Source organism: Cryptomeria japonica, chromosome 6, assembly GCF_030272615.1.
Source record: "Cryptomeria japonica chromosome 6, Sugi_1.0, whole genome shotgun sequence".
NCBI classification, from domain to species: Eukaryota; Viridiplantae; Streptophyta; class Pinopsida; order Cupressales; family Cupressaceae; genus Cryptomeria; species Cryptomeria japonica.
The window spans coordinates 7,996,864-8,023,703 of record NC_081410.1 but is presented as its reverse complement, the minus strand read 5'-3'; the positions used below and the strand labels follow the sequence as shown (position 1 = coordinate 8,023,703).

The following is a 26,840-nucleotide window of genomic DNA, read 5'->3' as shown; positions in this document are numbered from 1 at the left end:
GATGAATGAACATATTTTATTGTGTTCTACTATCGAAAACCTCTGAAATATGAATAAACAAACATGCATAAGCAGTGTAAAACAAGCATGGCTAGGTTATAGATTTTGTCTAAGCCCATAAGGCTATTTTGTAGTGAAATTCTTCTAATTTTCCATCAAGACAACATTAGGGGGAGTCCTTTTTATAAAACATTATCGTGGGTGATTGTTAAAATTATTGGGTGTGCATAAAATTTTTGAGGTTAAATAAAACATAGATAGATCTGATTTCATTTAGGTGCATCACCAAAAATGGTGCATCACCAAAAATTAGTATAGGTTTCATTTCTAAGCAATTTTATAAGCATTTCTTCCCTTTTCCTCAGATAAGTTGAACAATTAGTACAGTACATTTTAGTAACCAACCTTATCTGGAGGTTCTCCTGAGTAACAGGTTACCCACAACTTGAAGGAGTTCCCATGTTTCACCAGTAAGCTGAGTTTATACTTAGCTTGGGTGCATTATTTGGTGATAACAATTATACCAAGTCAAAACTGTAGGTTTAGACCAGATTTGCATATCAATCCCATGCCAATAGATCAAGGTTATATACAACTTAAATTCATGCCTATGGGGTCAACCTTGTGGGTACAAACTTAACCAAAGTTTTCCTATCCTAAAATTATATAAAATGTGCAATTTTCTTAAAAAATCAAAGTTAAAAAAATGAGGATTTTTGGATGTGTACCACATGATTTGTTTGACATGGTTCAATCTATGGTCGAATGATGCCACCTCAGTTAGGACCATACTAACATATCACTATGATTGTAAAATATCTCATAAAGCTAGAGCTCTATAATATTTTGGATGGTAAAAGGCGAGAGTAAAAAAAAAAATCCTTTCCATAGAAAAGGTAAAATTTTAAAATTTGTAAACCACTGATCACAGATACTTTATTATTTAACCTAGTGTTTTAAGACTCGTGGACTCGCCACAGACTCGTGAGTCCATGGGAGCCACAAGTCAACTCGTCAAGGACTCGCAAGGCGAGTCTTGGCGAGTCTTTTGCAAGGACTCGCGCAAGTCTTTTGCATAGACTCGCGAGTCTTTCAAATGGACTCGCACGACCCAAAAAAAAGTCATGCAAGCTTTAAAAGTGAGTTTTTTAAAATTTTTTTGCCCTCATTTGGCATTCTTGCTTGGTTATGACAGGTTTGTAGGGTGTGAAGGAGGAGAAATACAAAGAGGAAGATGTAGTCTTCTCTTTAGTTTGTTCATTGTTGTTTTTCACATTTGGAGTTGGACATATCATTATATGTAATTTTGTAAACATTTATAAACTTGTGCTACTATTATACATTTTAGAGTTGAAACTATGAGCATGAATGATGAAATTTCAAATATTGCATGTTTGTAGATCATATGACATGTGTAATGTTTCAATTATGGCTCTTATGTTCTCTAAATGCATTAATTTCTTTATGTTTTTTTTATAAAACTACGGTATTTTTTTTTGCCGAGTCTTTACTAAGTCTTTCGTGAGTCTTTCACGAGTTTGAGTCCGAGTCCAAATTTTTGGTTTGCCGAGTCCGAGTTTTAAAAATTTGATTTAACCAATAGAACCATATCAATGATGAAATTAATTTTTATTGACCGGACAAGTCACTTAATTCCATTTGAATATATTTTTGGATACAACATCAATGCACTCTATTGAATTAGTGACTTTTTACTCATGTTAGAGTTTAACCATTCATATTGATTTAACCTACATGACAATCGCTAGAGGGCATTGCCATTCTTCATTTGATACATAAAACTACATTTTGACATCATATTGATAGATGATGTGTAGCGTCAAGTCGAACCCACATGGTATTAGTTGCTAAACTGTTTTAAATTACCACAATGGTGGAGCGCTCGCCCATTTTGACATGATATTATAAACAATATCTTTATGATATGTTATTGATTACATTGATCAAAATGTTTATTTATAGCATAATTATTACATTGATATCACAATTCTTTATTGCCACTACTATGATTACTACACCATAGACACTTCATAGTCATGCCTTACTAGTTAGATTGCTTTTGATGGTCTTACGGGACTATATCTTTTAACTTTGAGATCTTAGATTGAGAACTTATTATTAATCTCTTGTATATGCTTACATTAAGGCATCATGTTATTCCCATTTGATCTTACATTTTCATATCTTATGACTGGTCTAACTTATAATGAGCTTACATTTCTATATCACATGTCATGTGACTCTATCATTTCTCATGCATGGATTGATATATCATTTAGATCCCATTTTGAATTTATGTATTACACTTACATGATCACCTCTATTGTCACACTTTATCACATTGATTCTACGTAGAGGACATAATGCTTTCCCCATTATCATTTTGAGCTTTATTGACATTTTTTATTATCTAGAGCCACATCCCTTAGCTTATGACCATACTTACCATATTTGAGGATTTATCTCATTGTTGAGCATTATACCATTGTTCTTATCTATCCTATTTGACTATATTGATTATATTAATCCTAGCAAAAGTGTGCTTGTTCTTGTGAATATCTTATTGTGCCATTTATGATAATTTCATAGGTAATTTTTGACATAGAAGGTCACATCACCATTATCTTGATCCTATTTTTATTGATACCTCCTTGTTTGTGCTCATGCTCATGGATGTCACATAAGGACCAATTATTGTACTTCCATAAGTATTTTAGCCATTACGAGTTGCATCATTAGTTCTTATCTCACACTATGGTTTATGATCCTATCTCTAGCCCATTACTATGTTTCTCATGAATTACTCTTCTAACTATATTCCTATACACACTACGATTGTATGCACTTACATGCTTACCATTGGTTATTGATTATGGTTGTCTCATGATGCAATCTATCGTCAATCTATTCTTATATGCTACATGTTTATTGTTAATACATCTAATGATACCTTCTTTTAATCAATTATACCACATGAGAGAAATCAGTTGAAATAGGCAAGGGTGGTGGGGGCGACATGTATACATGACCACTAAGCTCTCAATTTTGTATTTGATCTATCTTATAAGTCAAGAGTTGTTGATTGAATCTTTCATTTGTCTTGTAGGAATATATGGGATGATATATGTAGAAGAAAAATAGAATGGAAGCATAATCTTCATACTTAGTGGATTGCAAGTTCATTAGTTAATCACATTTAAGGTAGCCATGTTTGAGAATGAAGATATGCTAAAATGAATGATTTGTAATTAGTGATTCACACACACCTCAAAGTGGGTGCAATATGTAATGATGGAAAATGTATCCTTTATGCATTTCCCATTTAGTTCTGTACCTAATTTTAGATGATAGATCAATATATTTAAATAGCTATTAATGACACATTTTTGTGTATAGTTGGGTCCATGTACCTAGCCTCACTCGCACCTAGCCCTATGTTTATCACGTGCATGTAATCCTAGTCTAATTGACCAAGTTATCCAATTCTAACAATTAAACTAATCCTTATCAAGAAATCATCCTTTTAGACATAGATCTATTTTGATTGTCTAACGCGGGTCATGCCCATAGATGTGAGATCATTGTCACAATCATGATCATAATCCACTTAAATGCAAATAAAAAAATCAAACATTTAACTTAACTAATTGGCCCCACTTGACACTTTAATTCAAGGATGACGTTGCACAAATCTTTGTAATTAAGTGTTACATTTATGTATAAAAATACTTTCATTTGCTCTAATTATGATCATGATGTGGTATCAATATATCTTGGAATCTATCCAATTACATTTGCACTTAAATTTAGTAAGGAATCTAAGCATACTTGACCATATGTTAATAATGCATGTGAATCATCTAGCAATTGTTTTAAAATTCATGTACATACTCGAAGCTTATTGTCTATCAAGGTACTTTTAAATATTGTTAGCTTGAGATAAAACCCTAACACTCTAATATAGAATATTACTACCTAGAAATTTGTTGATTTGAGAATTCATAAAATAGAATCTAGAAATCAATAAAAAATTTGTGACTTGAAATTGCAACTATGAATCCATTCTAAAAGACTTAACATTGAAAAAAAGAAACATTTTGATCGTGATACACATACACAATTATATAAGACACCATGGATTCACATTACATAAATATCATTTCTTCAACCCGTATTGATCATTCTTCCACTAAAGTAAACAATCTCTCCCCAATTATTTAATTAACTATAACATGATTTATACTTTCTCTCTCATATTACGTAATTTAATTTTACTAAAAAGTGTACGTTTCCCTTTTTCAAATCGATAGAAGAAAACACATTTCTATTTGAAAAAGCGCGCAGCTAATCTGTAAAAAGCACGACGCGCTATCCGTTGAGAAAAACACATTGCCGATTCTATTTAAATTATCTAAGCAATTCTTCGTTTGCGTTACCGTCTCTGGTGTAGTTTGCATTGTAAATGGTGTATGCTCAAATGCTGTAAATCGTATCTGGGTTGGCTGTAATGCGTTCACAAATGGGAGTGTATCAAATCCCACTAGCTCCTGGATTAGAACAAAGAGCGGACAAGGTGAGCAATGCTTTTTATGTCTTTTAAATTCTGATAGTTTTTGTATAACTATATAATTTTTTATTTGGGCATTATATGATGTATATGGTCGAGGAATTCTGGGTTTCCAATTCAGAATTGTACGAGAATTTTGGGTTTCCACTGCAGAAGTGGATGAGGAATATTTTGTTTCCATAGCAGAATTGAATTTGGTTTGAAAGAGACTGAAATTCACCTTCTCAATTGTATTTATACTTTGTTCTGTTTCCTTTTGAAATTTAAATTTATACTTATATGGGTACTTTTACTTTGATCAAGGGGTGTACAAAGTTTAAAGGAGAGAGCAAAGAAGATATGTAATGTTTCTATGTTTTGATTTAACGTAATCCCAGGGAAGAGAATTTCATGCGAGCAACCTTAAATAATTTAATAGCAATGATGTATTTCACATTCATAAAAATGAATTTGAAATATCTAATTCTCCTGAAGGGCATCACCGTAACGTTGGTTATTTTTATTTTTGGGGAATTCTATAAGAGATCTTCATAATCTGTATAGTACTCGGCCAAGTATTTATCTGCTCTGTTTTCTTGGCTACTCTGTTTGGCTGATAAATTTGGGTTTCCACTGGAGTTGTCTTAGGTTTTGGTACGAAGAATTGCAATTCTTAAATCAATTGCATTTGCTTTGTTTTGCACAATTTTTTGATTAATTTTACTCTGATCTTGGTACATTTGACGTTTTGTGTTTTGCTTAGTCTATTAAATTCGATTGTCATGATTATAATAATAAGGTTGCTGGGAGGTGGGAGTTATTTGTGTCAACTGACTAGAGAACCAATTCGAAGCTGTTGCAATGCACACACGCATTCCTCATTCATACACGCTAGTTTTCTACTATTTCTGGTATTCACTTTGCTTCCGCATCTTCATCCTTGAATATATGCTGACAGACATTTTGTCAAACACTTAGAGTGCATTTTGCACAGATTGCTTAGGTTACACATGCTCGGAGGAAACTGGAAAAGATGTACTGTAAGGTCGAAGACGATTCTTATTCTGTTCCTTGAAAGAGTTGTCCAGCCTTGCCGCCCTTTCTATCATGTACATATCTTGCTATCATTGGTTTCCATGGTATTCTATCCCTTTTTTGTATATTTTCAGGGACGTTTAGTCACCCAGTTTCTACATTGCTATCAAATGAATATTCATTGACAAAGGTTAAGCTGTTAGTCACTCGGGCTTTTTTTTTTTTTTGTTTTGATTGTACAAGGTGATTCAAGCAATATTAATCAAATATCTTAGGCCTTAGCTATTTTTTTCAAGTGTGAATGGTGATTTTAAATACTCTTGTTTGGATATAGTTCTCTTCAAGATATCCCCATAACATTGGTTACTTGTCTTTTTCTTTCTAATCAGGTCTCAACAAGATCTATGTGGTTTTTACCAAGCATGTGGTCATGTGAGTTACAATGATTTAGAGATTTTGGGTTCCCACAATATAATTTTTTCCTGGTTTTCAAGTAAGGGATTGAAATTCTTCATCTCTGTTGCATTTTCTTCCTTTAAAATTAGATCGGTGTTTCTTGCATAAACTCTTCTGGTTTGCTATTAAATTTAATTTCTATAATGATAATTATAACATTATAGGGAGGTGACAATTATTTTTTCCGTTGGCTAAATAGCTGATTTGAACCATTGATCAATCTACATCACTTCTATACATGCATTCTTCTTCTTAAATATTACTCTATTACTGTTACTGTCAGTCACTCTGCTATTGCATTACCGTCTATTGAATATATGTTGATGGACTGGCTTGCAAACGTGTATCTTGACAAATCCTAAAGACTAGCACCAAAACTTCACGCCAGGGATATGTCAACAAAGGTGATAGGCAAGATTTATGATTAGACAGTGGCATGAATGTACTGATTCTTGTAAGTGGGTAAACTCACCTTCATCTTTAGGCTCTGCTAGGCTAACTGGGGTGTTCCCTGACTTTTTACAATAGGACAATTAGAGAGAAATAAACAATTAGATGCCTTTAAGCAGCCATATCCAAAATACTAGGTCCCCAATGTTTGTCATTGAATTCGTGTCAGCACTGACTACAGGCGGACCTATGTGCAATTTCTCCATTTAAAATGAAAGTCATGCATATTTTGTGCAACTTTATGATTTATTGTATTTTTTTTTGAATTTTGGAAATTAGATCTAACTGGAATAACAAATAAAAGCTGATAACAACTGACTGGAGATACTTTAGCACACCCTCATTTGCTGATACAACAACTTTTCATATGATCAATTTCATCAATTAAAATTGCTGCTGATATAAACCCCAGGTTAGTCCAGATGCTCAGATCTGGTATGAACTGTCGTAGGTTGGGGTGGGAATTTAGGACTATGGCAGCTAGTAAAATCAAGAGTTGTTGCACAGTAGCATATAATGCTGTACATCTCCCCCAAGTCTGATTGAACTCTCCTTGATGCTGGTACACAATATAGAAATATGACAAATGTCTGCTAAGGTGTTTGAAGGCTGTATGGCTGATGTGATTGGAACCACAAATGCTGGTATTCCATTGATCTGGAATAAATGCTAGGCAGACATCAACCAATGTGCATGCAAACCCTTGAAATATAATTTTTGAATTTGTGTGCAGCTGGGGTACATCGAAAAATAGTGACAAAACCCTCCTATGATGTTAACCAGCAGTTGGTATGACTGTAACAACTCAGATCCAGCACTTTAGGATGCCTCGAACTTTGCCAAAGATCTGAAACTCAATGTATAGACCCTCAAATATGTGCCGGTGATGAAAAGATGCTTTTGCTTGCCAAAAACATTGTAGTGCTACTTTATAGATTGAAAAATATCTTCAAATCCTCAACAAATCGGCACAATTGTGATCCCCAGATGGAATCACCCAAAATGGGAAACAAGGGTTTTTGTCCTTGATCCAATATGATGCATTCGAAGAGGGTTTTCATCCTCCAGAATTTGAACATCCAAGAGTTTCCATCCCTGGATACCCTAAATTGAACAATTGCTCAAATATGGAAGTAGTATGTAAATGATAATGAAAGCTTTAATGATTCTCACTGAAGATAGGCACCTCCTTGATATACCTTTTCGAATTGGACCCTTGGGTCCTAAAGTTCCCTTTGAGTATTAAAAAATACTTTTGTTTTAATACTAATGTTTAAAAACATCTTTTGTTTTAATTATAATTATGATTTTTGTGCGCAACTTAAATAATATTATTAATTATCTTAGTTTGAAAAAAAGGGGACATGACACTATGAGATCTCTAACAAGCAGATAATTACTCTTACAAATGCATTATAAAATACATCACTTTTGTTTATACATGGAGTAACCTCCAAATATGATTTTCAGAGATTGTTTTAGTTTTGGGTTGCTCAAGATCGAACACAAGTTACAATATTGAACCATACTAGCATGGCGAAACCTAACAAATACACCTACAACTAACAAGAAAGATAATTAAAGTGAGATGTATAGTCTTTCACCAATCAGATTGGTGCCTACTCCAATGGGTGATAGAGTCGCAACTTTCGAGGAGGATGAGAACGTGCTTGCAAATTGGCAATGGAACAAAGATTGTATATAAACAACTTTAACTAATAAAGGAATTTGCAAATGGACATACTTGGTTAGCCATTACAAATTAATAGATCTCATGTGCAACAAAAAAAGATCATCACAAAAGTTTTTGTAATGCATTAGAATGCTATCACACATTAATCTGATTTTGTTATAATCATACTAGAAAACTTGGCAAGTGAGAGACAATAAGTAGGTTCATAGTCGCTCTTAAGATACTATAGCCTATCATGGAGACATTAATGTCATGTCCCTAATCAAGACCTAAGGTTAATAAGATTCAATATATGATTGAATAAGTTTTAATTAAAGATTTAAACTTATTATTAAAAGAACAATACACGATATCAAGGAACCATTGAGACCATTACCAGTCCCTCATCCATATTCTAAAGATCAGACATGATAGACTTATATATAGAAGTTAAAAATATCAAGTATTAAATAAATTAAGCGATTTGATAAGCTATACCCCATCCTCATAGTCAAGGAATGAAGACTCTAAGGACATACAAAATACTTAGCCCACATGATGTCCACCCATCATACTCATCAAGGGAACATTAAGAAAGCACGATTGCATATATCAATGCCACACTCAAACATCACTATCATACAGAAAGAAAGATTCAGCAAACTTTTGCATCTATGAGAATCTCCTCCATCATCTTTCTGGTATTCCCAACATTGGGAAGGCTACAGTAAACAGTTCCTCATTGCAGAGCTATGCTAAATATCCAACCACTTTTCGTATATGATCATTGCCAACATACGTCAATATGTATATCTGCCCAGAGGAATGAAGACAGATATGATTAGTAAGTCGATATGACCAATGAATAGATTCTAGCAAATATTCTAAATCGATTATTGCAGATAACGGCACATCAAATTCACCGGGTCGAGAGGCTTCCATAGAGCTCAAAGTTATCATTTAGAATTGCCGTTAATAATAATACATATTGTAGCTATGGCGCCGCCAACCCTTCTCTAACCGCTGACTACTATGCAGTAATCATGGGAAAGATTTAATCAAAACAAAGATAAAAGAATATTAATCAATGGGAAAGAGGGATAGTATGGAAAGATTGAGACCAGCAAACAAAAGAATGATTCAAATAAAGGAGATCCGTCAATAATACATGTGATCAATGAATGAAGAATCAATAAGGAATAATGTTTAGTCAAGAGCGATTAAGGGATAACAATAATCATTAGCATGAAAGGTAGACGTATGTAATAATCGTTTGATATAATGAAGGAATGCAAATTGTTTATGAAGTGACTTAAGAAGGAATAATATTGGCAAAGGCAGCAATGTAATAAGATAGATATGAGATATTAATCCCAACATAAGTAAGGAATATGATCTGCTAAGGTACCGGCACAGTTATTAAAAGATCGAGATTATTATCAAACAGCGATCCCTCAATATTAAAGTATTAAAACAAACCACAGTAATGATATACAAAGATCAACAATGACTTGATACCATAATTCTGAAGTAATACGATATGTTGAGGACGTGAAGTAACTAAGGTGAAATCCCATAATACGATTTGGTCAAAGACAATGAAAAGGTACGATTCGTTAGTTTGTTGAAGAATTATTATTATCCATAGGGTACGGTCACATACTCTTTAATTAGAGAAAGGGTGCGATGGGTTTAAGAGAGCCTATCTATTGTGAAGAGACGTGCCCCAAGAGATGTTACCAATCAAAGGTATATAATGGATATCAAATACATTCTATAAAGACAGGGAATTGGTATATATCTTGTTTGCTATTTTTGGTGGGAAGAATTCTAGCAAGGCCGAAGGCCCAAATATCGTATGCAGTTGCACAATCCCATAAATGGCATATATCAGAGACGATGCCATTATTGCATGCAGTTCAAGGAGATATCAGAATACAGCAAGAAGAATCATCGAACATGAACAAGAATAACAGCTATAAGTAAGAAGGGATTGTGGGAAACTTTATCTCTTATCTATCCAGTTTTGAATCAGATTGCTGTTACATAATCCTTTAAGCTATATCAAAGATAGAATCTATATCATAGATTGGATAATACTTGAATATCGTATATGGATATTAATTGTATAATGGATGTATGTTTATAGCATATCCTCAATTATCATTTTATTGAGCGGTATTTATTATCAGCAACATATGATTCAGTAGGATTTTATTTTTCAGAAGTCTTTACAAATTGCTTTACAAGTTAACTGCCCCTTCTTCTTAAGTACAAACAAGAGGGGACATCACAATTAATTTGTAGGCAAAACCTTATTATACTACCCTTTCCCCTAAGTTACAAACATGCTTCATTATTTACAAAGCTAAACATTCATCATTTGATACCCTAGAACCTACTGGAGACACTTATGGTTAGAAAATTGACTCAATGACTAATTGCGATTAAATCAAACAAGTGTGCATATATAGCACAAGAGGCTTACCTCAGAACATATAAGATGTTGACACTTATCAGTGATTTCAGGCACATTGTAGCAAACCACCCCCAACTCATAGCATTAACTTAGCTAGCAACATAAAGCTATAGTCAGATTCAATTTCATGTAAGAGAAAATATCCTTAGGATCAATGTATGCAAGAACAAGGGGAGAAAAACATTGCTTGAACAAATAAACATCTACAACTATTTTTTCTTCAAGAAACTCTCTCACTTGCAACCAATGCAATAGTGATGCTTGGGCATGGGAGATTTGACCACCGACCAACCACTAGACGACAACATAGATAGAAACACATACTTGCCTATCACTCAACAACCATCAAATGGGAAAACCAAGGGTTGCCATAAAGACACAATCAATTGCACACAACTCGCCTTAGGTTTTTCTATTTGAAATCACACAACTTTGAAAGTGAACATACTATTGACAAATATGCTATGTAGGCACAAAACACAACTACCCTTGCCACACCTTGTCACCAAGTGTACATGGACAAGGATAATGATGTCGAAGATTAGTTTGGAGGACTAATGGATAATGTCAAGCACCACCTTATACCACAACTACAAATCCCACATCAATGAGATAACCGATGGATTAGACACATGCGTGGGGAGATATAAGAGTTGGGGGGCCACTATAGGAACAAACATCACCACCGCACAACTATAACATGTTGCACACCACTAGATCAAAGTAGGATTCAAATGAGTCAAGTGGGGATGAGACACAAGTATGCACATTTATATTTCGAAACCTGATCCCCACGATGTTTTGGGAATGGTACAAAGATACCTAGCTGAGTTAGAGGATATCTACTTGGTTACCCATGAGGTGGCCGAACTATCACGAAAACTGGACATCGGTCTGGTACCACTGGTAGCTACTAAGGCAGGAAAGATCCTTAGTTTCATGCAGATGAATTGTGAATTGGAGTTTTTGTGCTTTACATCCCAAGTGTGGCCTACCTCAGAGACTCCTAAGATGCGGGAGGTGTGGCACTCGACGCTCCCCACTATAGCTGGTAAACATGGTAGAGTACTCTCCGTACTTCACAGTATGGAGACTTGTTTCCAAGATGTGCTTTACGGAATGCAGAAAGTGACTCATTCCATGGAAGAAGTCGAGGCAGGAAGAGTCTCTGCACTTCGATAGGCAAAAGCTGTTCAAAATGAGATATTTGTGCACATACGCACTTCCTAGGAGCAGGTGGCTGATGTAGAGGTGGGAGTAACATCAATCAACATAAAAGTTATACTTAAATGAATTCAAGGTGCATTCCAATTACACCACTTGGATACATTGCTTCTTTGATCTATTTCACACATGTCATCTAAACTTCAACGAGGAAATATAATATTTGCCTGATCATGGCCTCTCACTATGGATTTTGATGGCACACAAGTCATCATTACATCAAACAACTCAACAATATATTGTTTTATTAAACCTTCATGATAACATTTACTATGGAAAGACACACAAAAACATCCATATCTTTCCCAAATGATAAATGAACCAAAAATCCTTTGTAGGAGCCTTGTGCAGAAATGTAAAGAAGACTCTCACCAAGTTTGAGCCCTTTTGGGATGATGCAATACAAAGATATAGTTTTCTTAATGCTTGTTGGAAACCTTAGTTTTATCACAAACCTGCTCTCACCAAAAATGTCATAACTCATTCAAAACTTAATGAAATTGGATCAGATAAAAAGAAAATGAAACTATACTCATTTCTCCACCCTTTTCCATTGGTTTCAGACTGTTATTGTATCTTACCAATCCATACCATACGTTTCTTTCAGATTGTTACAGAAAAATTGGTCATTCAGGATAGCCTGTACCAAAAATGGCATGTCTTACACAAAACTCAATAAAATTTAATGAGACAAAAATATTTGGAAACTAGAAACAAATATCTTTCCACCCATAGATAACAGTCCTAAATATGAGGCCATCAAAAGGCCGTACAATGACATGTTTCAGACTGCAAATTCTGAAAACTTCAGAAAACAATGTAAGGATGCTACAAAAATAAGTTCCTTCTTTATTCCATCCTTCTCCAACCCTCTCCAACCTCCAAATTCAATTTTGTGAACAAAATTTATACAATTTGCATCATATTCATAATTCAACTACCCAACTAACCTACAACTACCCATAAACAACTTATAACAAACTTTTAAAAAGTTGTCATCAAGCTGCAAAATTTGTCATGACAATTTTGACAACTTTTACATTTTTTATCCAAATGACTCAAAACTTGACATAATGATCCAAAATAATCACGAATGGTCACAAATGACCTTACAAACATTAAACAACACAAAACAAAGCAAAAATATAAAATTTTCCTCTTGTAGGCATATTAGGTCCTGAGGGTGCTCCTACACTAGGGTGCTCCTGCACCATAGTGGCACAACAGACACACCTCATCACTTTTGAGAGGGAGTGTAGGATGGCTCTAGAAGCCACATTGGCAGAGGATGATTGCTTGGAGCAGTAGAAAGTTGCCTTGATGGAGAAGGATGTTGATTAGAAGAGATGGAGGAATGCCTAGCAGCCATGACTCAGGAGTTTTTGCAAACCAAATAGGATTTGATGGAGGCAGTATACATTGTGAAGGGGTCACGAAAATGGGAGTTAGTAGCAGAGCAAGACCTAGAGATTTGTATTGAGCAAGTACACTGCCTTTGACAGTAGCTCTCAGCCTTCAGGGCCACATCCACTCCGACGTCCTCTATAGGTCTAGGGACGTCGTCTCACCCTCCTTCCCAATAGTTTGTTATGTACATAGCACCAATTTTGCTTTCATCATTTGGAAGACAACTTTTTTTTTTGGGGGGGGGCTGATGTAGTCGGCAATTTTGTTGTGTCCATAAATAAAATGTGTTGTTAATTAAGCATGGTTTAGTTGGCAATTGAATGACATTTATTTTTAAGGAGTTGTTGGTAGTTGCCGATGGTTGGTAATCTTGACCAATCGCATTGCATTTTGAAATAAATGATATATCTTTCTGGCCATATTATTGTTTTGATATTGTTACGTTACCATACTGTATGATGTGATTTCTATTTACTGTTTACTCTATCTAATCTAAACTAGTTCCCTTTGGGAGTAAACAAAAAAGCATATGCAACTGCCATAGAATAAACCAAACAAAGCAAAATCCATAAAACTTTTGTCAGAAAACAATGCATACGATGGGTGGCCATTGTAAGTGGTTCTGTTGCAAACAAAGTAAACCCACTGCAAAACACTAAGAGATGACAACACTTTAATGCCTAAGAGCAAACCAAGATGAGGGGTGCATTGTAGAAGATATACAAACATTGCCATGAACAAAACATACCAGCACAAGTGTAGATAGGCCTTCACAAACGTGAATTGAAGTTGTTGCTGCAACCACACTGTACAATATGACAACTCTGTTGCATAAGTGTCAAATACATTGCAACCCTTCAAAAAAATTACTTGACACTGCATAAGCCTATCATATGATAGGTACATAAAGATGTGGCACACTTGAGTTCTTGAAACATGATGACTGCAACACCAAAGGAAACCCAAGTCTTCAGCATTGCAAAAAACTATGAAGGTCAAAAGGAGGCTGCTCCAATAGAGGATGAATTTGTAAGAACATAGGTGGCCATTGCAAACCTAGAAATGACAGTGCAAGTGGACCAAACTTGCTGCATAGGATAAAATTACAATGAGGAAGAGAGTAAAGTAGGCAGCTACAGTGTCTTGCCTTTGTGGTGAAATAACAAGATCAGGAACAAATGCTGTACCAACAAGTGAGGGGAAGTCATTACCAGACAATAGGAGGCATCACAACACGTCATTGGTTTTGTTGTTTATTAAATTTAATTTTTATGAAAAGAGAAGTAATGTCTAGTGAGGTAGGAATTGTTTGTATTTTTTGATAAGAGAGCCCATTTAAACCCTTGAACTTGTTTGTACCACTTCCACTTATGCATTGCTCTTACATACTTCTGTGTTGCTATTATAGTTAAGTCACATAATTCTCACATTGTCATCAATCGAATATCAACATATATTGAAGTAGATTAAGCTGTGAAGAAATTTGAGATATCAGGTTAGGAGTAGAAGCATCAATGATCAGAACTGGCACTATGATTTCAGAGAAAAATGTATCCTAGATTAAGATATTAGCAACATATTGTGTCTTCTAGTATGTATTTATATTTTATAATTTGGTTTTTTTGCAAGAAGGCCACATCTGAATAGTTTATTCTGTCAAACAGCTAAATTTCTGGCTTTGTAGTTTATATTAAGCTGGTCTGGTTGCACTGGCAACATTGATGGTTCTGATGCTGAATTAATCATGTACATATTCCATTTCTTTGGGGTATTTGGAGCCTACTGTTTTATTATATAATATGACCTTCATATTTGATTGTTTGTGTGTATAGAAGCTATATTGAATCATACAATCAATCTGTTATGTTGTCTGACAGTTTTTAGTAGGGCTTAGCACTTATATCTTCTGGAGATGAGAATGACGTCTTTATTTTGTTTTTAATTTAAATTGTCTGCTATGCTGAGTTTAAATAACCATGTGTAAGGCTCAAAATTTCTGCAGTTTGTCAGGTTTAAAACCACTTCTGAATATCTGTAATAATTCCACCTCCAAGTCATAATTCATTAGGAGCTTTTCTTTTAACTTGAATAATTAGATTTTCTAGTTTAAAGTTATAAAGGTAAAGGCAACCAGATTAGGATGTTAGCAATACTTTGAGGTTTTTGATTTGGGTTATTTTTAATTTGTTGTTTTTTCTTATTTTTGCATTGGACAGCTTTATGGTTGATTGTGGAAAGAGAGATTCGGCTGATTCCAACCCTCTGTTTACTCTTCCACTCGTATAAATGAGTCACCATAAAATTGAGAGGTAACTTTAAGTCTTATTCTAAACAGCTTTGCACTAATACATGAGTATTCCTTAGTTTACTTTCAGAATGCTCCAAAGATTCATCTGTTTTGGGCCCTTATTCAGTTAAGATAGATATAGTTGTTGTAGCAAATTTCTGATTAATTTTAGCTATTAGGGCAAGCATTTTGTTATTCTTTGCACGCATCCCAACATGGTTTCCGACCATCAGAATAGGCCTTTTAAGACCAACACCATCAAAACCATTACGTGGACAGAATTTCCCAGTTCTATCACGTTCAAACCCAAACACATGCATCCTATGTAGATATGATGTAAATTATCTACCCAAACTTACTCTGAGAATACTAGTTCTACCCACACATACAATATCCCCAATTCCAATTTTTCATAGTGCAAAGTCAAGAAAGATTTCACTCCTAAAGGCAAAAACAGGATTAAACATCTGTTCAATTCAGTGTTAAGAAATGCAAGACTTTCACAGTCCAGATAGACAGAATCAGGGAAAATGAAAACAATTTTTAGGAAAGGAAATCTAAACATAATCCCCCTATCCCAAAAAATCAAAATGTGTGCTAATATCGATTCTTTATGCATCAAGTTTCCCATCTGAAATATGAAAACTTGAACAATCACATTTTGTCATAACAGCTCATTGAGTATGTCGTTGAAGACCTTGGTTTGTTTTTGATATTAAAAAGCAGCAAAACAAGGGTGCTGTCCCTACAACAACAGCCCAACAGGCGTAAATTTAACAAAAAGAGAAATAGCAGCACATTAACAGCTAGCTAATATCAAAAATTACCTATCAACAACATATAAAAAGAGCTAATATCTTTGGAATACTTATCCATCGATTTATTAATCCTATTGAAAGTCTTAATAACATGCCACCTACAGCCATAAACATAAACAGTATCAAAATAAGTAGTCTTAATAGAGGGCCTTCTGGAGCCAGAAACAACATTAACAACATCAACAACAAAAATAGAAAAAACACCCCTAGTTACCATCCCTGAACTTGTAACCCACGTGGTGAAGAACATTAGACCATGTTGACGTGTTTTTTATGACGACGTCAAACACAAAATAAAGTCGCCTAACGGTCACTTCACTCTCTCTTGATCAAAGTACGATTGCACGCTAAGATTGCAGAAAGTTCGAACAATCGACTCCAAGGTTCTTTTATGCTACAGACGTGACTCAGTTGGCTGATGTGTTTGTTGGTAATCCAAGGGGCCTTATATTTGCATCGTTCTTTCACTTCTTTGTTGTGGCTGGAACTCCATCATTGGATATGGCAATTTTGTGATGTTGCTGCTTCGAACGGACTCAGCTGGAATGAACAAGAACTTAAAGGGGAAAGGGTTCGGAAGGATCTAATTCTACTCCTAAGGGCAGTGATATCAATAGTTAATGCTCTAGTGGACCAATTCCAAATAAAGCAAGCTCCGCTTCGCCAAGTTTAACTACAACTCCGCAAGAACCAGTGCAATCTTCTGGGATGCTAGAGGATTTTCAAATCGAGAAAGTACATTTTAATACCCAAAACGGCGCAATCCAAACGACCATCCACAATGGAACTTAGCACAAATTTAGGGGGTTCAGGATAACTTTACACTACAACTTACAATCAGCAAGATGCAAAAAGTAAGAACCATGGAAATTCATCAAACACCATTACATTCTCCATTGAAATCAAAACACTTAACTATTTCTAATCTAAGTGAGGAAGGTGAAACCATGCAAGATTAAAAAAATAACTTAAGTGGACACCATTAGAGAACAATGTTTCACTGTTATTATCTCAAAACTTATCGCAACAATTTCATCCATTAGAGAACAATGTTTCACTGTTATTATCTCAAAACTTATCGCAACAATTTCATACAAAGATCCCTCCTGCTTACAAATGAGGGGGTCACCCCTTTATATAGGCCTCAGGCCATGCAAACCCTAATTAAGGTTCACCCTAGAAGATTCCCACTCAAGGTGCAACAAGGTGGGAATCGGTAATTAATAACCCATCATGCCCATATACAATCAATTACAATCCTGCCATAAATGGCACCCATAAAGCATTAATTAATCATTACATTCAAAAAGTGCCCACTATGCAATGAATGTGCCCTCATGCAAAAATTGCCCATGATGCCATAAATGGCACCCATAAAGCATTAATTAATCATTACATTCAAAAAGTGCCCACTATGCAATGAATGTGCCCTCATGCAAAAATTGCCCATGATGCCATAAATGCACCATCATCTCCTGAACGTGACGGCCGCATGCATAAGGAATCTGCCATAATGCCATAAATTTGATGGCTGCATGCAAAGAGATGCTTCATTAATTCAGCGTTTGTTGACTCGACTACCACTTGGTGGAAAAAACCCCGGAGAGAGAAAAACTTCAAGAGAGAATCTCTGACTCTGGAAGTATTTTCTTGAAGTTTTTGAACTTGTCTTGCTCTGGAAAAGATTTTCAATGATTTTTCAACATCTCCTATTTTTTAGGAATTTTGCAGAAATTAGGGTTTCAAATCCAAGAGGAAGAGAATTCTCCTACGAATCCAAATCTGTAAAAGTTTTGAAATTTGGATATGATTTGATGCCCGCGAATGGATTTTTCAAAATTTTCCCTTTGGGGGGGGGGGGAATTTCTTGTTTAGTTCATCCTTGATTCCTTCCTTGCCTTAAAATTTTTATCTTCAGCTCATCCTTGGATGTGATTTCTTGTTGTGGAGGAAATCTCCTTTGGAAAGAAATTTGTTCCTTACCCTGAGGAAGGAAATTCTTCATACCTTAGCCAATTTTCATGATTTCCAAGAACTATGTCCTGAAGGAAGAAATTTCAAACACTTAGTCAATTTTTCACCTTTCTTGGAATTTCTTCTTCTTGGGTGCAATTCTTCCCCGATGAAGGAATTCATCTCTTTGTGCACTGTCCATGAGAAGATCATTTTAGCGCACTCCTGTGTTCCTGGGCGGCATTTTACACTTGGTGGGGAATTCTTTCAATTCCATGGATTCCTTGCATCCCTCTATCTGGCGCTCCTTCTCTCACTTGGGCGCTAAAATGCCTTGGTCAAGGACTCTTGCAATTTGCCTATTTCTCCATGCACTCTTCATTCTGGCACCCTCCACAAGGTTGGGGTGGAAATTCCTCTTGAGGAAGGAATTCATTGTTTTGTGAATTGTCCATGTCTTCTTTTCAACATCCCTATTTTTTAGGGATCCTCCGAAAATTTAGGAGCTAGGTTCATTGGATGGACAATTCTGCCACGATTCCGAATCTATAACAATTTCCTCATTCCGGCGAGATTCTGTGTCTAAAAATAGCAAATTCAAAAATTTGCCCGAGGGGAATTTTACTTTCTATTACTCCTTGACCCCCTTGGATTCCATGCCTTAGACAAAATTTCAACTTTTTAGCTTGGGTGTTGAATTCACCGTGCCTTGGAATTTTCACTTTTTTACACCTTCCATGGAATGCCCATTTTGGCACCCAATCACTCCCTTGGGCAGAATTTTCACTGGAGGAAGGCTTCATGGAATTTTCCTTCTCTCCTTGGGCATGCCACTTTGTCGCCTTCCCTCATGTTTGGGCACAAATCATACTTGGCCAAGGATTTTTTTTCATTTGTCCATCCATCCTTGCCTTCTCCATTTTGGCGCCCAAGTCCACCTCTGGGCGGATTTTCTCATGGGCCAAGGATTCATGAAATTTGACTGCTTATCCTTGCCTCCTCCATTTTGGCGCCCAAGTCCACATCTGGGCGGATTTTCTCATGGGCCAAGGATTCATGAAATTTGTTCACTAATCCTTGCCTCCTCCATTTTGGCGCCCAAGTCCTCATCTGGGCAGATTTTCTCATGGGCCAAGGATTCATGAAATTTGTCCGCTTATCCTTGCCTCCTCCATTTTGGCGCCCAAGTCCTCATCTGGGCGGATTTTCTCATGGACCAAGGATTCATGAAATTTGTCCGCTTATTCTTGCCTCCTCCATTTTGGTGCCCAAGTCCACATTTGGGCGGATTTTTTCATGGGCCAAGGATTCATGAAATTTGTCTGCTTATCTTTGCCTCCTCCATTTTGGCTCCCAAGTCCTCATCTGGGTGGATTTTCTCATGGACCAAGGATTCATGAAATTTGTCTGCTTATCTTTGCCTCCTCCATTTTGGCGCCCAAGTCCACATCTGGGCGGATTTTCTCATGGGCCAAGGATTCATGAAATTTGTAGTTCGATTTTCCAGACCTAGGACAATTTGAACTTCCTAAACCTTGGTGAATTTCTGAGCTTTCCATTTTAGGCATAGGCTTCCAGCACTTGATCAATTTTTGGCTTTCTCTGTCTACTGTCTGACTTTTCGGAATTAGAAATGTCTACAAACGTCTGATCCTTGTCGCCTTATTTGACTGACCCTGCCAGTACTGACTTTCCAAAAATAGAAACCTTCAAAATGTCAGCGTTAGACCTCTAGACAAGGTGCAGGAATGACTCACTATAAATAGAAACTTACTAAAAATAGAAATTACTAAAAATAGTAAGTTTGCTTTTTGGCAAAATGATGACATTCCGGGACCCAGAAAAATCCCTAAAAAATAGGGACTTTCTAAAAATAGAAAGCTGCTCCGTTTGGGCTCAAATTTTACTAGGAGGTTCCTTGAAGGGTCCTGATTCCAGTTGTATGTTCAGTTTTCCCAAAACCCTAACATAAACCCCTAAAATCTAGGACAAAAGGCAAAAACCCTAAAATTCACAAAACGAGTCCTAGACTTAGCCAAATTTGCTCAAACGAAAGGCAGACTTGACCAATATGACCCCTAAACACTTGCAAAGTGGAGAAACTGACGAGACTGCTGCGAAAAGACCCAAAAAACAAAGCCAAAAGATTGGAAGGGCCTAAAAAGTAGGGGGTCTCCATTTGCAATGGGGCGATGTGTGAAAACGTCACAATAGACCAGTCCTCAGTAAGGAACTCGAATAGTTCCTTGTAATTTCCCTCCTCTTCTTCATCAACTCCCAAGATCTTCTTCTGCATTAAACACAGGGAGGTGGCCAAGCTATGCATAACCCTCTGGCTGAACCGGGAAACAAACCCCAGTTCCTTTTCGAGATCAAAGACTTTTGCTTTAACCTTTTCCAACTCAATGGCATTCGTCTTACATCTAGAAAAGGTCCCTTCCAGCTAGGAGTTACAGGTCCCTTTTGGTTTTGGTTTGTTCATCTCCATTTCGTTAGGCATCATATGAGTGTAGCTATCATCATTTGCAGAGGTTTCCCTCTCGTCTTCTTTATCCCCCCCTTTGTCAATTTCAGCACTCTTCCTTTCCTTTTCCTCTTCACTACCCAGTTCCGCCTCATCCTCAGTCTCATAATCCACAAGGTTGTTCGGCTTTCCTTTCTCTATAGAGTGGATGGCCAGCCTAAAAGACCATCTAGGGTTATTTTCACTCTTGCTCAAATCTTCCCCCTCTTCTTCTTCCTCCTCACTAACTTCTTTAATAGTCAATTTGGGCTTTTTAGCCGGGGGGGGTTGGTTTTTGGCCTTTTTTGTTGCTGGTAGAAGAGAGCAGGGCTCTGCGTTTGGGGTTCCTTTGTTCATTCTTAGGGTTTTTTATACTAGTATGTACCTATGTCATAGAAATCAACGATTTTCAAGGATGAAGCTCGATTTTTATCGATTCCAAAGTTCTATTAAAAATTTGTTCAAATTCGGCCGTAAATTCGTACGGCCATGACGCCATTTTTTAAAATTAAAGTTAAACTATTAAAAGTGTTTTTCTAGGTTTCTGAAAAGCGTTAAGGTTTTTTTTTAAAGATTTTCGACAGATTTTCTCTATAAAGCGTTGCTATTCTTTGTATCTGCAAGACTGCAACTGCTAGGTCGCGGGTATTCTCTGTATCTACAACTGCTCAGTCACGATTCGCAAGTATTCTCTGCAACTCCTTCATCAGCTAGTCAAATTTTTTAGAAATATACATATATTTAAAAAATAAACAAAATTATATAAGGCAAATTTTATCCGATTTTTTTTTCAAATTTTTCCCTTGTCAAATTTCATCCGAATTTCATCGCTGTCAAATTCGAACCTTTTGACTTAGGTATGTACAACCACCTTTCAATCATAATATAAATATTTACATGAAGAGGTGCTATACAATAGCATAAAAGTGCCTCATGCCATGAGTTTGTTCTAAAAAAGAAAAAAAAAAACATGGTTGACATATTATTAAAAAAATAGTAAAACAACATTAAATGAATGATGTAATTAATAACAATAAGGTATAGCTAGTGATGAAAGGACTGAGCGTGCAGATGGTGAAGGAGTGCGTTCTGATGAATACACTAGGGTAAAACCCAACCGTGCATTCTATTTGGTTGTTGTGTGGGAGGGTCATTTGTGGGGCGGGTGATGTGTTTGGTGCCTAGGTTTGGAGGCATCTCTTTCTGTTGTGAGGGTGGGGTTTTTTCGGGGGTGTTCTTGTTGAGGGTTTTGTGGGTTTTGGGCATCTTTTTGCTGTGAGGTTTGTGTTTTTTATGGCCCTTTTTAGGGGTGTAAGGAGATTTGTGTTTCCTTTGTTTTGTCGGGGTTTTGCCTTGGGGTTTAGTTTAGTTGGTGTTCCCAATTCTAGATTTCTAACCTTTTCTTCTGGTTTGGTAGTTTTGATGGAGAAGAGTGGTGTATCTCTGAATCTGATGATTTCCAGACCATGGACAAGGTGGATTTGTCTTCCTCTGTGCATGCGAAGGCCGTGGAGCATTTGAGCAAGATGTCGGCTGGTGAGGGTTCTTCCTCGTTGAATGGTTTTCCAAGACTCAAGAAAGTGAATGGTTATCTAGAGAGATGTCCAGATCGCTTGGTTTTAGTGATTCAATTGAAGTTTATCATGGAGGACGTTATGTATTTGAGCAATAATGCTCTTATTTGCAAATTTATGGGGATGCATCTTTCTTTGCCGGTCTTAGAATCATGGGTGCAAAGAATATGGAATACCGAAGGTGATATGTAGATAATGATGGCTGCCAATAATTAATTTTGGTGGTTTTTTTGTGTATGGCTGATAGAAATAAGGATTTTGAGGAAGGCCCTTATTTTTATAACCATGTTCGTTTCTTCATCAAACCCTTGCATGTGGGTTTTAACTCTACTGAGGAGCTCCCTTTGAGGGTCCCTATTTGGGCTCAACTTTTACGAGTTCTCCTTGAGTTTTGGAGAAGCGATATTTTGCATATGATTGCTCTTCTACTTGGCAAGTTGATTGGCTAAACTCAACAAAGTCTACATAGGAAGGTAATTTCATATGCCCAAATCCATTTTGAAATTGATTTGAATAACCCTTTACCAAACTTTGTGGAAATATGTCTTGGATCCTCTTCTCGGATTTAATAGCTAGATGAAACTCTTCCTTTTAGGTGTCGAATATGTTATGAATATGGACATCTGCAAAGAAAATGCCCTCGGTTTAATTAGGTGGCTGTTGCAGCTAATGGTCTCTCTAACTTTGCCCCTAAGATTGATAAAGGGGAGGCCCTTATGCCCGATGGGCCTATAGATAAGGAGGGATTTATTCCTGTTAAGCTTGCAATAAGGGGAGATGTTGGAAGAGAACCCTCGAGGACAGACAAATTGATGGGGGCTTTAATCTGTTTGATGCTTTGGAGAACCATGTTCAGAAAGAGGGGATTCCAATTGAGCTGCCTTTTGGTGTTGGGTCCTTGGGAGTAGCCTTGATAGAAGATAAAGAGAATTATAATCAAAACTTGTATTAGGTTAACTTGAAGGATGTTCAGATGGATACAGGTTACATACATATCTTTAGCATTGTTCTCGCTTGCCCTTTTTTTGGCTTGACTGGTAGGTGGAGTAGATGGTGCCACATAGGCATCCACAACTGATTGCCATTTATCAAATCCATGAGTCATCAAATAAGTGTACATTCTTACACTCCAAAATGCATTGTTTTCCCATCAAACAATGGAGCTCGGTATTAGGAAAACACTTCTTGACTCGACATGTGTGTTCTTAAGATCTTTCCTTCAAGCAAGTAGGCTTTTCTAAAGGAACCCGCTTTGATACCAATTGAAGAAACACACACACACTTATATTGAGAAGGGGAGCGTTTGAATCAGTATAAGAACAACTTTTTCAATTTATAATTTTAGCAATCTTAAGCAATAATCAAAACATCCACACAAGCAAGATCTAGCAAATTAGAACACAAGATGCACACACGATTTTACGTGGAAACCCTTATGGGAGAAAATCATGGCAAATTATTGTTTTTATAGAAAACTTCAACTTCGTAGATGCCAACCCATTGGAGACACCAATCCCCTCCGGTGAGCACCAACTCAGCAAGAGACTCCAATCTGTTTGAGTAAGAGGCTCCAACCTCTTGAACTTGAAAGTAGAAGGCACCAACCTTCGAAAAGTAAAGTGATTGTAATGTTTTTGGATCTACCCTAGATCTCTTCAAGGTCTTCAACAAAAATCTGCCTACAATTTGCCTTGAACTTCTTCTTTTAAATCTCCACTCAGATTTGCAATATGATCTTCAAAAAGAATTCACAAATCTGCACAATGTCTGCTACAATTTTATTTCTGCTCTCAAAATACCTGATTTTCTGCTCTTAAAGATCTGATTTTCTGCTCTTATTATCTGCTCTTGATTGGAATGATATTCAATGAATGGTTGCTTAAAATGACCTTTAATCAACCTTTATTTATACACCGAATGTGCCTCTTCAACTAAAAGACTTATCCCCTCAACTAGGTCGGGCAAAGGTGAAATGATAATCGAATATTTACAAAAGAGCGAATGACTCCTTAAATAGAGATTACAAACAATGTTTCTAAAACAAAAACGATCAAGAACGAAAGACATAAAAGAAAGTTTCTAAATCTAACTGACTTACATGACCATTATAGCAGTATTACTTTAGTACCCTCCCTTAATGGTCATTCTACTAACTACACCAAGTTTGTCTTGAAATTTTATGAATTTGTCTAGACTCAAGGACTTGGTAAGAATGTTTTAAGTTTGATCCTCAGTTGGAACATACTGCAACATCATTGATCCATCTTCAACAAGTTGTCGTATGAAGTGACAATGGATCTCTACATGGTTTGTATGCTCGTGGAAGATTGGATTCTTGGCAAGCTTTAGCACCTTTTGATTGTCACAAAGCAAGGGTGGAGGCCTTGCTTGAGACATTTTCATTTCATAAAGCATCCTCTGAAGCCATACTGCCTCACATGATGCTTTAACAGTCCCTTGATACTTTTCTTCTGTCAAGGAAAGAGTTACTGCTTGCTACTTTTTACTGGTCCATGTGATTGTACTTGTACGAAGACTGAAAACATATCTAGAAGTACACTTCCGATCATCACCATAAACCTTGCTCAATTTGAATCTGTGAAACCAATCTGCGAAGGATTTTTGCTTCCGCTATACAAAATACCAAAGTTAGGTGTCCCTTTCACATATCTCAGTTTTCGCTTCACTGCAACCCAATGTTTTGTCTTAGTAGCAGATAGGAAACCAGAGACATAACTCACAACATAACTTAGATCAGGTCTAGTGGCTGTATAATAGACAAGGCTGCCAATTGGTTGCTTGAAAACTGATTCATGTTACCACTGGTGAGTTTGATTTGGCTGAAAGTTTCAGCCCTTTCTCCACAAGTGTAGAGAAGATTTTGCAATTTGTTATCCTAAACTTGTCCAACAAACTCATAGATTATTTGGACTCAGAAATGAAAATACTGCCACCATTATGCTAATCTTCTACACTAAGACAATAATACAAGGCCAAAATCTATCATATCGAACAACTGACTTAAATTTAATTTGATTTGCTTAAGCAAATGTGCCCCACTACCAGTAATGATGATATCATCCACATAGATGACAAGAAGATTGATGTCACTACCAGTGCTCTTGACAAATAAGTTGGGATCTGAAGGACTCATTCAAAAGCCTTGTGCATCCAAATACTTGTCAGTCTTTATGTACCATGCCCTAAGGGCCTGCTTTAGGCCATAAAGAGCCTTCACCAGTCTGCATATCTAGTGCTCTCTGCCTACAACCTGAAAACCTTGAGGTTGCATAATGTATACTTTTTCCTCCAAATCTCCTTTTGATGCACTCTTCACATCCATTTGATGGACTTTCCAGCCAAACTGAGCTACAATGGCTAGAACAAGTTGGATGGTGCTCATCTTTGCTGTAGGAGCAAAGGTCTCCTCATAGTCAATGCCTTCTCTTTGTGAGAATCCTTTAGCCACCAACCTTGCTTTGTGTTTATCAAGTGTTCCATCAGCTTTGTACTTGACCATGTACACCCATTTTTGCAGCCAATGAGTTTCTTCCGTAGTGCAAGATCTAACAGAACCTAACTATTGTTTTTCAAAAGATTATGATTTTAGATTCCATAGCTTTTTCCCATTCAGGTTTACCTTCTGCCTATGAATAATCCTGGGGCCAATAAACATTCTAACTGTTGGCCATAAGAGCAAAGTTTATTGTACTCTGCTTGCTCTTGCCTTTAGATGATCTACCCTCAACTTGTTCATTATCCCAAACATCACCAATGAGTTTTTCCCATCACTTAGGCCGCAAGGTAGAAGCATGTTCTGCCAAATTAGGATGATCACCATGACTTGGGCTGCCTGGAATGAAATCATTTGGATGTCGATCCAGGTTGTTTTGAGGGAAATCTGTTGGTATAGGTTCATGCCTAGGAGATTCCACAAGTTTGGAATCATCAGAATCCCTCCCTTCAGGTGGAGCTAATGGAATCCTAACACCCAAATTTGTAGTCTGCAGAGAATGATCTTTGAGACTCTTAGAAGAGAGCTGAAATGGCCCACCTTCTTCATCAACTACAACATCCCTATTGAATGTTTGACAATTAGTGTCCACGTCAATCAACTGATAGGCCTTATGATTGACATTGTATCCTATAAGCATCAACTTTTGACTTTTGGAATCGAGTTTGGTCCTCTTAGCATCTAGAATCCAAACATATGTAGTTGAACCAAAAACCTTGAGATGATTGATTTTTGGTTTCCTCCCAGACCAAGCTTCCTTTGGGGTCATCTTCTTGAGGGACTGTGTGGGAGACCGGTTAAGAAGGTACACTGCAGTAGACACTACCTCAACCTAGAAATTCTTTGGAACATTTCTGTTCTCCAACATACAACAGGCCATCTCTGCAATAGTATAGTTCCT

General features: G+C 36.5%; 1 protein-coding gene across 2 annotated transcripts in view; it reads left to right on the top strand.

Annotated features, from left to right (window-relative positions):
- Positions 1 to 4,369: 4,369 nt before the first annotated feature.
- The window catches only part of LOC131069365 (triacylglycerol lipase OBL1), a 77,224-nt gene continuing 54,753 nt past the window's right edge, over positions 4,370 to 26,840 (top strand). Inside the window, exons 1-3 of one of the 2 annotated variants that reach the window (XM_058004732.2) lie at positions 4,370 to 4,594; positions 5,992 to 6,034; positions 15,507 to 15,599. The gene's annotated coding sequence lies outside the window, so the exon portion shown is untranslated. The remainder of the gene's footprint in view (positions 4,595 to 5,991; positions 6,035 to 15,506; positions 15,600 to 26,840) is intronic. The other variant, XM_058004743.2, reaches the window with a different exon arrangement.